Below are 16,272 nucleotides of genomic sequence, written 5' to 3'. Positions count from 1 at the left end.
GCAGGAAATTCAACATACAATTCAGCAAGATAATGCCCGCCCGGAGACGGGCCAAATCCTACCTTGACCAACAAGGTAGCCAGATCTCTCCTCGGTTGAGAACGTTTGGAGAATTATGAGCAGGTCCTTCCAACCATCTCGGGATTTTGACGATCTAACGTGCCAATAGGACAGAATCTGGCACGATATCTTTTACGACGACATTCAACAACTGTATCAATCGATACCAAGCCCAGTAACTGCTTGCATAAAGACCGGAGCTGGATCAACGTTTATTGACTTGCTCAATTTGTGAAGCTCTTTCTCTTGAAGAAATCATCCAATTTTTCTGAAACTGTAATCATTTGTTTGTCTGTAAATGTACATCACATCTACCGATTTCTCTCGCATTTAGATAATTCCTTCTGGTGCGTCGGTTTGGTTTTTTTTGTCTTAGATTGTATATTACAATAACTCAAACAGAAAAGTACTATCGTAAAAAGTATGGTCGTAAAATGGTCTGTGAAATAAACGCTATAGCAGGGAAAGATAAGTTTGATGTTTTTCGGATGTTGACTTAAAATGGAATAGTTGTAACTACATATGTATGGGGGATAGCTGCCACAAACATTAACATTAGGCACAAAGAAGACATTAAAGCACAAATGTCACGGTACTCGTATTTCGTACAGAGAGCGATGAAGAATAAAGAAATTACTGTACGGTGAAATACCAAACAAATCACCAACAAAGTAACTGTAGTCTAACTGGAGCATCGTGCCGCCCTTGTTTCTTGGGTGTTGGTGTGGAAACTGCAGCTCTGCTATGGCTGTGTGGACAACTGACGGGTGTTGAGGTTCTGGTTTGCGGATTTCATCAACAATCCTGATCGAGCGAGGTGGTGCAGTGGTTAGCATACTGGACTGGCATTCGGGAGGACGACGGTTCAATCCCGCGTCCGGCCATTTTCATTTAGGTTTTCCGTGACTTCCCTAAATCGCTCAAGGCAAATATCTGGATGGTTCCTTCGAAAGCGCGTGGCCGACATCCTTCCACGTCCTCCCCTAATCCGATGAAACCGGTGACTTCGCTGTTTGGTTTCTTCCTCCAAACAACCCAACTCCAACCCAACAACCCTGTCTACCCACCACGAGGCTGGACAGACCGCGACATCCTGGCGGCATAGCAGACGTACGGTGCAGCTGTGGTACTACATATGTGTTTACTACACTGAAGAGCCAAAGAAACTAGTACACCTACCTAATACCGTGTAGGGCCCCCGAAAGCAAGCAGAAGTGCTCCAACATGACGTAGCATGGCTTCGACTAATGTCTGAAGTTGTGCTGGAGGGAACTGACACCATGAATTCTGCAGGGCTGTCCATAAATCCGTAAGAGTACGAGGGGGTGGAGATCTCTTCTGAACAGCACGTTGCAAGGAGTTCCAGATCTGCTCAATAATATTTATGTCTGGCGAATTTGGTGGCTAGCGTAAGTGTTTAAACTCAGGAGAGTGTTCCTGGAGCCACTCTGTAGCAATTCTGGACCTTTGGGGTGTCGCATTGTCCTGTTGGAATTGCCCAAGTTCGTCGGAATGCACATTGTATATGAATGGATGCAAGTGACCAGACAGGATTCTAACGTACGTGTCACCTGTCTTACTCGTATCTAGACGTATCACGGGTCCCATATCGCTCCAACTGCACACGCCCCACCCCATTATAGAGCCTCCGCCAGCTTGAACAGTCCCCTGCTGACAATCAGGGTCCATGGATTCATGAAGTTGTCTCCATACCTTTACACGTCCATCCGCTCGATACAATTTGAAACTATACTCGTCCGACCAGGCAACACGTTCCCCGTAATCAACAGTGCAGTGTCAGGGTTGACGGGCCCAGGTGAGACGTAAAGCATTGTGTCGTGCAATCATCGAGGGTACACGAGCGGGCCTTCAGCTCCGAAAGCCCATATCGATGATGTTTCGTTGAATGGTTGTTGATGACCCAGCATTGAAATATACAGAAATCTGCGGAAGGGTTTCGTTTGTGTTACGTTGAACGATTCTCTCAGTTGTCGTCAATCCCGTTCTTTCAGGATCTTTTTCCGGTGGCAGCAATGTCGGAGATTTGATATTTTACCGGAATCCTGATATTCACGGTACACTCGTGAAATGGGGGACGGGAGAATCCCCACTTCACCGCTACCTTGCAGGTGCTGTGTTCCATCCTTCGTGCGCCAACTATGACATCAAGTTCAAACTCACTTAAATCTTGATAACCTGCCATCGTAGCAGCAGTAACCTATCTAACAACTGCGACAGACACTTGTCTTATATAGGCGTTGCAGACCGCAGCGCCGTATTCTGCCTGGTTATATATGTCTGTATTTGAATACGCATGCCTATACCAGTTTCTCCAGCGCTTCAGTGTACATCGTAGAGTCATTTAGGTCTCGATTCGTACGAGGTTGAAGCACTGCTTAGGCATAATAAACGTGACATTAACCAGTTTAAATACTCGTTGATTTTAACAGAGATATGAGCAGTCTGTAAGCACCCACTACGATGCAAGGGCCACGCGTCATTTCCAGGTTATGGATCAACAAACAACCACTGCAAGTCTGGGCCGCCATATCTGCCAGGCCAGCTCCTGGTTCTAAGTCCATCACCTGGATACTTGCCGCTGTGTAATGGATGAGCCACTTGCTGGTTCTCTACAGCAGCAGCCATTTGTCTGCCTTCGAGGGCAGTGGTTCGTGTGCGGGGCAGTGCAGCCACCCGCATACCAACACTGGGGCGAGTGCTCCAGTACCAGCCATTGTCGCCTGCTGAGGCGAGCTCTTTTTCCGGGTCTTGATGACCTCCACGAGAATCCTGGTAGACGTACGTGCCGCCTGTACTTGCTGTCTGATTCCACGCTGTACTAAATGGGCCACCCCTTGCTGCCAGCCAAAACAACTTTCAGCAACACGAGGCGCAGACTTCACAGTTAGCAAACGCTGCTGGCAGTCGGCTTCCAAAATTGTCAGTGGGCCACCTCGCCTCTCGCCTGAGGGGCGTGTCCGAGGCATCGCAACACTACAAATGTTATAGCACAAGCTGAGTAAAAGAGTTTTACCTTCCAGCAATGTTTTCTTAGCCACCACCGACCGTCTCCAGCCCCAGCCGCACTTGAACCTCTACACCACAGAGGCCCCTCATCCCTGGGCCACTACATCTGCCTCATAATCTACAAGCCATCTAACGCTGTGTGGTGGAGTGTACTTTTGATACCACCAGCTGATCCCCCTCTAACTGGTTTTACACGCGAATCACATGTGGGAAGAATGATTGCCAGTAAGCCTCTGCATTAGCTCTAATTTTGTGAAATTTTCTCGTCGTGGTCATTTTGCGAAGTGTATGTGAGAGGAAGTAATATGTTGTCCGACTTTTCCAGAAAGCGTTCCCTCCAAATTTTAATAGTAAACCTCTCTGTGATGCACAACGCATCTCTTGTAACGTCTGCAGCTGGGGTTTGTTGAGTATCTCTGTAAGGCTCTCGAGCCAACTAAGCCATCCCATGAGGAAAGATGCCGTGCTTCGTTGGATCTTCTCTATCTCTTCTCTCAGTCCTACCTGGTACGGATACCACATCGTTGCAGTACTCAAGAATCGGTCGAACAAGAGCCTCGCAAGACACTTCCTTCGTGGATGAGTTTCATTTCCTTAAGATTCTACCAATACATCTCAGTCTGTCACTATCTTTTCATGTTATTCGTGTGATCATTCTACTTAAGGTCGCTCTGAATAGTAGCTTGATAGATACGGCTTGCAACAATTTGTGATTAATAGTGAATAGTACAGTAGTCTATTTATTTTCCTATGTATGCGCAGTATGTTACATTTACTCACATTCAGGTCCAACTGCTGGAGCTTGCACCATTCATGAACCCTCTGCAGGTCATTCTGCAAATCGATGTAGACTTCTGACGTTGCTACTTTATTATAGACAACCGCATCATTTGCGAACAGCCTTAAAGAGCTCCCGGCGCTGTCTATTAGATCATTTATATACATTGCAAACAGTAACGTTCCTATCACCCTTCCTGTGGATATTGCGTAAATTACCTTTAGATCTGTCGATTTTATTCCGTTAAGGGCGGCGTGATGAACGACGACGCCTTGAATCCAGTCGCAAATCTGGCCCGATGTTCGACGAGCTCGTTTGCTTTCTGCTAATCGGAAGTGCGGGACGGTGTCAAATGCCTACCTGAAATCAAGGTATCTTATGAAGGAAAAGAGCGAGATGAATTTCCCACGATCTGTGTTTTCAGAATCCATGTTGATCTTATAGAGGAGATCTTTATTCTCCAAAAACGTCATAATTCTTGGACATAAAACATGTTTCACATTTATAAAACAGATTGACGTCAACAATGTAGGCCTACAATTATGTGCATCTATCGCACGGTGGTTACCGAGCTGTGTAGCGCAGTGGTCAGTACACGGGACCCGCATTCGGGACTCATTATTGTTGCAGGCATAGGGTACTACAATACTACATTATTGTGAACTGTAAACTGCTACATTTCTGAAAATTTAAAGTGAAGTTGTTACTCTTTCATCAAAATTTTGCAAAGATCTTACTGACTATTTGTGCGCTTTTTTTTGGGACAGCGCTTTTTTATGTAGTACGGTCAGGAACAGCCTGAAAAGCTTGTAAGGGTGTTGCAGGGTAACTTGAGCTGAGAAATAATTGTTAAGAAAAAATTCGGAAAGTTGCGACATTTCCTAGTTAATTAGCATTGAACTTCGCCAATCAGGCCATTAGGCGCACAAATTCAAATGGGTCGCCAGAAACGGAGTCGCCAAGTGTAGTCTTCGTTTGGTTTCCTAAAACCGAACAAGGATGTGATATAAAAATAGGACATGAAACGATAGTAAGGATCAAATCCGAGCCAAAGACTGAGCTGCGTCGTGCGCTGTCATCTACGCTGTGAGAACACTGGACACTAACTGTATCTGGCTGACCGTTTGATGTTTCTGCGCCCAACGGCCTCATTGGCTAACTTCCATGCTCTGAAACGGTGCGACGTATCGAATGTTTTTCGTAACTATTATCTCTCAGCACAACCTGCCTTGCAACACTGTTACAAGCTGTTCAGGCTGTTTCTGACTACCTTGTGGTCAAATGAAAACGAGATAGTTGGAAAAGAATTTGTGAAACGCTTATTATTTCAATCGGCATAACTGTTGAAATACCAGGTGATCAAAAAGTCAGTATAAATTTGAAAACTTTATAAACCACGGAATAATGTAGAAAGAGAGGTAAAAATTGACTCACATGCTTGGAATGAGATGGGGTTTTATTAGAACCAAAAAAGAGAAAAAACAAAGTTCACAAAATATCCGACAGACGCGTGAAGGATCTCTTGCGTGCGTCGTTTGGTGATGATCGTGTGCTCAGCCGACACTTTCGTCATGCTTGGCCTCCCAGGTCCCCAGACCTCAGTCCGTGCGATTATTGGCTTTGGAGTTACCTGAAGTCGCAAGTGTATCGTGATCGACCGACATCTCTAGGTTTGCCGAAAGACAACATCTGACGCCAATGCCTCACCATAACTCCGGACATGCTTTACAGTGCTGTTCACAACATTATTCTTCGACTACAGCTATTGTTGAGGAATGATGGTGGACATATTGAGCATTTCCTGTAAAGAACCACATCTTTACTTTGTCTTACTTTGTTATGCTAATTATTGCCATTCTGATCAGATGAAGCGCCATCTGTCGGACATTTTTTGGAATTTTGTATTTTTCGGTTCTAATAAAACCCTATGTCATTCCAAGCATGTGTGTCAATTTGTACCTCTCTATCTCCATTATTCCGTGATTTATTCAGATTTCAAGTTTATACAGACTTTTTGATCACCCGGTATTTATCCCATTGTGAGACAAGACGTTCAATGGCTTCATGGAAAAAGTTTTGCGGTTGTCTAAAAAACAGTGGATGGAAATCGCATGGGGAGAGACGGTAATTGTATAGAACGTGAGTAAGGACGTCCCAGCGAAACTTCTCCATCATAGTCGAAACAACCTTCACAACATGTGGTATAAATGTATTAACAATTCTGGCAATTACTTTTCAAATAATAAACAGTTAACTTACGTTTTTCCATGTGTCTCGTGTTCATTTGACTGCCCCTGTTAGATAACTGCATCATCTGCAACACGCCTAGCGTTACTGTTGACTTGTCTGCCAGGACATTAATATGCAGCATAAACAGCAAGGATCCCGACACATTTTCCTAGGGCAGACCTAAAGCTGGTAATACATCTGTCAGTGACTATCTATCCAAGATAGCATGCTGCAACCTCCCTACCAAGAGGTTCTCAGTTCAGTCACTAATTTCACTAGATTTCCTCCATGATCGTGCTTTCTGCAATAAGCATAAAATAGTTTCCTGAACACAATTCCCTGCGAACAGTCTTCTGGTAAAGAAATCTGTAATCATACCTATTACAGCTTTAGTGTCGTAAATTCCGGCCACAAAGCCACCGGGTTCACCGAGTTGCCGAAAACCTGTGGGTCGCTGCAGAACTGCGTGTGGCTGTCTTATCCTATTCGGGTTATCTCTGGTATTAAACAACCCCTCGTTTCCGCCGTCAGCAGACAGATACCGCACAGCGACTTCCTGTCGGTGCGTTTTAGGGCTAATTTCTGTGCTGTCTAGTTTTTTTTCCTCTTGGAAAAGGACAGGAACACAAAGGAAAACACCACTGTCACATTTATTATCTCTGCTGATAATAATCGTAGCGGCGTCAAGTGGAAAACTGACAATGCCAGCAAATCTTTCGATAAACTACGAGTTACTTTTTCGTCGTTGGACGCGCCTTCCTGTGTGTTACGAGTGGTCGAAAGCAGGCTGATGCAAACGAAGAAAGCTTTCGTCAACAAGAGACATGTTCCGCTATCATACATTGACTCACATTTGAGGAAGTTTGGACGTATCTACAACAATCCATAAGAAAAGACATTAACAGACATCCAAAACATAAGCCACCCAGTTTCGGTAAATGATCTCCAGTCACTCCACGTTATTTAAAGAGGGACAAAGCTACACCTGATGGAGATGCTATAAATGTACATACAAAATAATACCCAGAAAGAGAAAGTAATGAATGAAAAAGTCGAAGTCTGTAGCACTAATCGTTTCTGTAATTTTAAGGAACTTATGATGTAAACAGAAATTCGCGTTACTTTCAAATCATTCCATATAACATCTTCTTGGAATATTGTTAAATGCAGATCCGTGTATACGGTTGTCTATTACTCATAAATGCTAGTTTTTAAGAGAACATGGAAGAAACATTTAAGCACACTATCAAACGTTGTCACATCTTTGACAACCATGTTTAGAAAAGGGTATTTTTGTACCAAAACACACACACAAAAATTCTTGTTAAAAGTGAGGAAATACGAAAAAAAGATTTTTTTTCTAAATGTAAGATGTACTATACAATAATGAAACAAGGATGGCTCCGACTTTTTGCAATTACGTAAATTATTGTTTTGCTTTAACACCCAAAAATTTTTTACCTCAGCTTTAGAAACCTCACTGGTTTTTTTTCTATACGCAGTATTCACAAATGAGCAGGAAAAACCGTCAGTCCAGCTTCAAAAAACAACAAAGACGCATCTGACACAAAAACAAATCTGTCGCAGCTCAGGACTAGCCAGATACTACAATGAAGACATGGTGTACTAATTAAGACCTGTGGCTGACTTCGGTTGGCACAGGACACACAGAATGTAAAAAAGAAAAAAAAAACACTGAGGATGCCATAACAGTGATGAAACATGTTTGGGTGTTACAGAAACAAAAATTTATGTACTTCCTAAAAGAGGACCCATCCATACTTCATTATTGTTTTCTGCAAACACAAAAAATTAGCACAAAACTTCAGTAGCTACTATATAAGCCTTCAAAAGGAGTGGTGGTGATGCAAAAATATTTGTATTGTGCTAAGATATACTGCTAAAAGATAAACAGTGCGCCCATATAAGGCCAGGCGATTGTTTCTCATGATCTCTGGTGAGCTGCAGTTTTTCTAACACAGACATGGCTGAAAATATGACTTCAGCGTCGTTAAGTTGATTTTACAGCATCCGTTGAATCTTCGCAGATGCTATTGAATAAAGAAAAGACAATAACAACAACAATAATACTGAACAATTGGTTAAATTAGGACAGGCTTCATTTTATATTATAACACGCAAATGTTTTTCGTCTCAGACACAAGCATATATGGTATCAGATGATGGACAGAAGTCCGGTAAGAGTAGTGCTACGGTCATATGAGCAATAAAAACATTTGGATTGTTAATGTTACGTTATTGTTTGCGGCCCTAAATAAAATACCTCCATTTTTGCCACAGCCGCAGACAAATAAGTCGATAGGGCTCACAGATTATTAAGGAAAAAAAAGAAAAGGTTCCTTACACCAAAACCAAAAACGTCTAGTAAACATGGGCTCTAAAATTCATACATTAACAGCTATCATTTCCTTCTCATATTCACTAGCATAAAAAAAATTTATTGTATTGCAAGGACTTTTCTTTCCATATTTTGGAGGGAGGTAGTATGGACCAAACTAAGAAAAATTGTCCGTTGAACATGAGTTCTAAAATGCATATTTTAAGAGATGAGCACTTGCTCATATTCGCTAGTGTGAAACACATCTCTTCTCAACAAGTGCTCATAGCTCTTAAGTACGCATTTTAGAGCCGCTGTTTAGACCTATAGGATTTCTATCTCTTGCTTTGATGTACGAGACCTGTCCCTAAAACTTGTGGTTTTTTTCGTATACCCTGTATTATGTAGCTACTCAGGGAGTTGCTGTCATAACTACCTCAGAAGTTCGGCTTCTCAGCAAAAAACAACAAACAAAATGAAAAATTTTGGCTATGGATACAACGAGAAGAACCTGCAGAGAATTTTGCTCAGAAATAACACGGGGCGTGAAGCACACTTGTAAAGGAAGTACTACTCGTAAACGAAGACAATAACTTTGAACAACAGTAGGAAATTTCGAGTACTTATTAAACTGCATATCTAGAGATTACCTGTGATCTCTACAGTGTATACAATGATGAGCCAGAACATCATGACCACCTACTTAAAAACGTGTTTGTCCACTTTTGGAATGCAATTTATCTGTGACTGAGCGTGCCATGGATTCGAAAAGTACTTGCTAAGTTTCCAGAGATGTGTGTCACGAGACACCTAAGCAACGAATCACACACTTCTTGTAATTTACGGGCGATTGGTTTGTAGGCGCGGAGCTAGCGCCCGATAGCGTCCCAGTTAGATTTCATCGGATTCAGATAAGCCGAATTTAGTGGCCAAGACATCAACGTGAGTTCACTATCATGCTCCTCAAACAATTGCAGCACGATTCTGGCCTTGTGACACGGACAGTTATCCTTCTGGAAGTTGCCATCGCTCTTGACGAAGATATGATGCTATTGACAACGGATTTCAGATCGATTCCGTATTTCTGGATTTCCGCAAGGCTTTTGGCACTGTACCACACAAGCGGCTTGTAGTGAAATTGCGTGCTTATGGAATATCGTCTCAGTTATGTGAGTGGCTTTGTGATTTCCTGTCAGAGAGGTCACAGTTCGTAGTAATTGACGGAAAGTCATCGAGTAAAACAGAAGTGATTTCTGGCGTTCCCCAAGTTAGTGTTATAGGCCTTTTGCTGTTCCTTATCTATATAAAAGATTTGGGAGACAATCTGAGCAGCCATCTTAGGTTGTTTCCAGATGATGCTGTCCTTCATCGACTAATAAAGTCATCAGGAGATCAAAACAAATTGCAAAACGATTTAGAAAATATATCTGAATGACGCGAAAATTGGCAGTTGACCATAAATAACGAGAAGTTTGAGGTCATCCACGAGAGTTCTAAAGGGAATTCGTTTAACGTCGGTTACACGATAAATCAGTCAAATCTAAAGGCCGTAAATTCGACTAAATACCTAGGAATTACAATTAAGAACAACGTAAATTGGAAGGAACACATAGAAAATGTTGTGGGGAAGGCTAGCCAAAGACTGTGTTTTATTGGCAGGACACATAGAAAATGTAACAGAACTAATAAGGAGACAGCCTGCACTACACTTGCCCGTCCTCTTTTAGAATACTGCTGCGCGTTGTGGGATCCTTACCATATAGGACTGACGGAGTACATCGATGAAGTTCAGAGAAGGGCAGCACGTTTTGTATTATCATGAAATATGGGAGAGAGTGTCACTGAAATGATACAGGATTTGGGCTGGACATGATTAAAATAAAGGCTTTTTTCGTTGTGACTGAATCTTCTCATGATATTCCAATCACTAACTTTCTCCTCCGAATGCGAAAATATTCTGTTGATACCGACCTACATAAGGAGAAACGCTCACCACGGTAAAATAAGGGAAATCAGAGCTCCTACGGAAAGATACAGGTGTTCTTTCTTTCCGCGTGCTATACGAGATTGGAATAATAGAGAATTGTGAAGGTAGTTCGATGATCCCTCTGCCACGCACTTAAATGTGATTTGCAGAGTATCCATGTAAATGTAGATGTAGGAGTTACAGGTGGTCCTTAATAATGTTCGCATAGTCCACAGCTGTCACGGTGCCGTCGAATACTACCGCAGGTCCAATGGGGTCCCGGATGAATGTCCTCCGTAACAAACAGTACATGATCAAAAGTATCCGAACACCCCAAAAAAACATACGTTTTCCCTGTTAGGTTCATGCCAGGTACTTCATATTAGCGACCTCAGTAGTCATTAGACATTGTGAGAGAGCAGAATGGGGCGCTCCGCGGAACTCACGGACTTCGAACACGGTCAGGTGATTGTGTGTCACTTGTGTCATACGACTGTACGCAAGATTTTCACACTCCTAAACATCCGTAGGTCCGCTGTTCCCAATGGGATAGCGAAGTGGAAACGTGAAGGAACACGTACAGTACAAAAACGTACAGACCGACCTCGCCTGTTGACTGACAGAGACCGCTGACTGTTGAAGAGGGCCGTAATGTGTAATAGGCAGACATCTATACAGACCATCACACAGGAATTCCAAACAGCATCAGAAACCACTGCAAGTACTATGACAGTTAGGCGGGAGGTGAGAAAACTTGGATTTCATGGTCGAGCCACACATCATTCCGGTAAATGATAAACGACGTCTCGATTGTTATAAGGAGCGTAAACATTGGACGTTGAAAAACATTGTGTGGAGTGCCGAATCACGGTACACAATGTGGCTGTCCGATGGCAGAGTGTGGATATGGCGAATGCCCGGTGAATGTCATGTGCCAACAGTAAAATTCAGAGGCGGTGGTGTCATGGTGTGGTCGTGTTTTTCATGGAGGGGGCTTGCACCCCTTGTTGTTTTGCGTGGCACTATCACAGCACAGGCCTACATTGATGTTTTAAGCATCTTCTTGCTTTTCACTGCTGAAGAGCAATTCGGGGATGGCGATTCCATCTTTCGACACGATCGAGCACCTGTTCATAATGCACGGCCTGTGGCGGAGTCGTTACACAACAATAACATCCCTCTAACTGTCAGGCCTGCGCAGGGTCCTGACCTGAATCCTATGGCCTGCACAGGGTCCTGACCTGAATCCTATAGAACACTTTGGGATGTTTTGGAACGCCGACTTCGTGCCAGGCCTCACCGACCAACATCGATACCTCTCTTCTTTCAGTGCAGCACTCCCCAAGAAACCTTCCAGCACCTGACTGAACGTATGCCTGCGAGAGTGGAAGGTGTCATCAAGGCGAAGGGTGGGTCAACACCATACTGAATTCCAGCATTACCGATGGAGGGCGTCACGAATTTGTAAGTCATTTTCAGCCAGGTGTCCGGATACTTTTGATCACATAGTGAATATTTATAGAATGTGATAAATACCATCATCCAAGAACAATTGGATACTTAACTGTAGAAATGTGCTAAGTGCCAAATTCATGAAAAATGTGATAAGTGGTTTGAAAGGTGCAGGATACCGAGGAGGTTACATATGAAAAGTGCTATGTGTACCGAGAATTCCAAGTGGGTACATGTGTCACCACTAGATGAGGGTTGGGTTGGGTTGTTTCGGGGAGGAGACCAGACAGCGAGGTCATCAGTCTCATCGGATTAGGGAATGATAGGGAAGGAAGTCGGCCGTGCCCATTCAAAGGAACCATCCCAACATTTGCCTGGAGCGATTTAGGAAATCACGGAAAACCTAAATCAGGATGGCCGGACGCGGGATTGAACCGTCGTCCTCCCGAATGCGAGTACCACTAGATGGCTCTAAGCACTATGGGACTTAACTTCCATGGTCATCAGTCCCCTAGAACTTAGAACTACTTAAACTTAACTAACCTAAGGACAGCACACAACACGCGGTGGTCTCGCGGTTCTAGGCGCGCAGTCCGGAACCGTGCGACTGCTACGGTCGCAGGTTCGAATACTGCCTCGGGCATGGATGTGTGTGATGTCCTTAGGTTAGTTAGGTTTAAGTAGTTCTAAGTTCTAGGGGACTGATGACCACAGCAGTTGAGTCCCATAGTGCTCAGAGCCATTTGAACCATTTGAACAGCACACAACACCCAGTCATCACGAGGGAGAGAAAACCACTGGATGGTAACGGTGCTAAGTTGCCTGCTGGTTTCATAAGAATGGTGCAATGTGCCATTCAGTTGTGTTTCTTTCACTTTGCTGTACATCGATTGATATGCAGCAGGTCACGTTTGTTCCCCACTAACGCACTTCAAGGTGTTTTACCGCCGCCAGTTATCTTTTTACAACATGTATCTGTAGTATCTGTAGGTAACACCCTCCAGTGTTACATCTACATTTATACTCTGCAAGCCACCCAACGGTGTGTGGCGGAGGGAACTTTACGTGCCACTGTCATTACCTCCCTTTTCTGTTCCAGTTGCGTATGGTTCGCGGAAGAACAACTGTCTGAAAGCCTCCGTGCGCGCTCGAATTTCTCTAATTTTGCATTCGTGATCTCCTCGGGAGATATAAGTAGGGGGAAGCAATATATTCGATACCTCATCCAGAAACGCACCCTCTCGAAACCTGGCGAGCAAGCTACACCGCGATGCAGAGCGCCTCTCTTGCAGAGTCTGCCACTTGACTTTGCTAAACATCTCCGTAACGCTATCACGGTTACCAAATAACCCTGTGACGAAACGCGCCCCTCTTCTTTGGATCTTCTCTATCTCCTTCGTCAACCCGATCTGGTACATGTGAATGCTGGATGAGGGTATCGCTGGTAGGGGTGGAAATGAAATCGTATCATGCGTTCTGAAAGCGTTAAACACCGGGATAACAACGAAGAAAAATCTTATTTTTTGGAGTGACAACTGTGCTGCACAAAACAAGAATTGAATAATGGTGTTTCTTTTTCTTTATCTGGAGGCAAATGGGTTGTTCACACGAACAGAACAACGGTTTCTTGTTTAGCGGGCACAGCTTCTTCCCCTGCGACTCTTGAGTTTGCCTTGATAGAGAGAAGGAAGTCGGTGACTAAGGCATTTGTATCCAGCGACATATGCAAAATGGTCGAGGAAGCAAAGGTTGTTAGAACTTTCAAAGTAATGTCCATGAATACTTCAGATTTTTAAATATTCAACGTATAGCAGACGAGACACTCTCTACAAAAAAGCTGAAGATTTCAAAGACTGTTAGCATCACATATGATTCAACAGCTGTAGCACGTGTAGTAATAAGAGAATGTTACACCGACATGGAAAGGATCCGTAAGGTGACGTGCTCAAAAAAGGGAAACATGCATGAAACATTCAATCTGCGACCTTTGAATCTATTTCCTCAATCCGTTCATTTACAGATGAAAACAAGAAAGGTTTAAAGGCTATGATACCTTACCTGGAAAATAATGAGCATAAAAAATATTATATACAGATCTGTGGAGGGTGACTAAGAAGAAAGCGCCTAGAATAATTCCATGGCACTTAGCACCTTTCATAAGTGCTTCTGTTTGAATTGCCTTCAGCACAAAACAACTCCAACTTTGTCATGAAACCACCTCAAATATATGATACGATAATCTCATTTGTAACATGGAAAAGTATGAGGAATAAATAATTAAAACATTGCACTACAGACAGTTTGTTCATAATAACTTCAGTTCATAAATTTGGCACTTTGCACCAATACACTGTACAGTATCTAAAAAATGGTGGATTGTTTTTCTCTTAAGGCAGCTCTTACTTCCATTAACACGCCTGTTGCCAAATGTATTTGCCATTTCATTTGTATTCGTAAAAGGGAACTTAAAATATTGAGTATCTCTTCCGTGTTTCATTATGTATGTATACTACTGATCATACAATGTAAACTTTCACGGCCGGTATTGTCTTCACTTAAAACTTCCGGGTTGATAGGCCGTGGTCGAAGTATAAAACTGTCTCCTGACATTTCGTCTCCGACTGCGGGAGACATGCTCGGAGGTGAAGCGGCGAACTGCGAAGAGAACTCGAGGAAGCGCTGATTATATAGGCAGTACAGAGGGCGCCACTGTCTGTCACGTGGCGTCGGCTATGAGATTGTCTCTGGTAATGCCAACATTCTCGATTGAGAGTAATCGATCGTCACGCTTGCGGTGCAACGTTGACATCCAAATTTTACGATGTTTATCAATCTCGATAGCCTCTCTATACAAGCGTGCATAATAATGTTACACCAAGAAGAAATTCAGATTCATTGGACGAATATATTATACTACAACTGACATGTGATTACATTTTCACGCAATTTGGGTGCATAGATCCTGAGAAATCAGTACCCAGAACCACCACCTCTGGCGGTAATAACGGCCTTGATACGCCTGGGCACTGAGTCAAACAGAGCTTGGATGGCGTGTACAGGTACAGCTGCCCATAGAGCTTCAACACGATACCACAGTTCATCAAGAGTAGTGAGTGGCGTATTGTGACGAGCCAGTTGCTCGGCCACCATTGACCAGACGTTTTCAATTGGTGAGAGATCTGCAAAATGTGCTGGCCAGGGCACTAGCCGAACATTTTCTGTATCCATAAAGGCCTGTACACGACCTGAAACATGCGGTCGTGTATTATCCTGCTGAAATGTAGGGTTTCGCAGGGATCGAATGAAGGGTAGAGCCACTGGTCGTAACACATCTGAAATGTAACGTCCACTGTTCAGTGTGCCGTCAATGCGAACAAGAGGTGACCGAGACGTGTAACCAATGGCAACCCATACCATCACGCCGGGTGATACGCCAGTATGGCGATGACGAATATACGCTTCAAGTGTGCGTTCACCGCGATGTCGCCAAACACGGATGCGACCGTCATGATGCTGTAAACAGAACCGGAATTCATCCGATAAAATGACGTTTTGCCATTTGTGCACCCAGGTTCGTCGTTGAGTACACCATCGCAGGCGCTCCTGTCTGTGATGCAGCGTCAAGGGTAACGGCAGCCATGGTCTCCGAGCTGATAGTCCATGCTTCTGCAAACGTCGTCGAACTGTTCGTGCAGGTGGTTGTTGTCTTGCAAACGTCCCCATCTGTTGACTCAGGGATCGAGACGTGGCTGCACGATCCGTTACAGACATGCGGATAAGATGCCTGTCATCTCGACTGCTAGTGATACGAGGCCGTTGAGATCCAGCACGGCGTTCCGCATTACCATCCTGAACCCACCGATTCCATATTCTGCTAACAGTCATTCTATCTCGACCAACGCGAGCAGCAATGTCGCGATACGATAACCCGCAATCGCGATAGGCTACAATCCGACCTTTATCAAAGTCGGAAACGTGATGGTACGCATTTCTACTCCTTACACGAGGCATCACAACAACGTTTGACCAGGCAACGCCGGTCAACTGCTGTTTGTGTATGAGAAATCGGTTGGAAACTTTCCTCATGTCACCACTTCGTAGGTGCCGCCACCGGCGGCAACCTTGTGTGAATGCTCTGAAAAGCTAATCATTTACATATCACAGCACCTTCTTCCTGTCGGTTAAATTTCGCGTCTGTAGCACGTCATCTTCGTGGTGTAGCAATTTTAATGGCCAGTAGTGCATGTATACATATGACTGAACGTTACGACAATAATTTTGTGCTTTTATTGTAATGATACAGTCAGAATAAAGTATTTTGTTGACTCCTTATCTTGTGTAACTATTGTTCTGATTAATGGAATTTGTGTTTAATTTGTTTTATATTTTGTAGTGAAATCAGACGAATATCCTGTGTGTATC

Source organism: Schistocerca nitens, chromosome 4, assembly GCF_023898315.1.
Source record: "Schistocerca nitens isolate TAMUIC-IGC-003100 chromosome 4, iqSchNite1.1, whole genome shotgun sequence".
Classification (NCBI taxonomy): Eukaryota; Metazoa; Arthropoda; class Insecta; order Orthoptera; family Acrididae; genus Schistocerca; species Schistocerca nitens.
The sequence above is the reverse complement of the archived record's forward strand: the minus strand, read 5'-3'. Positions refer to the sequence as shown.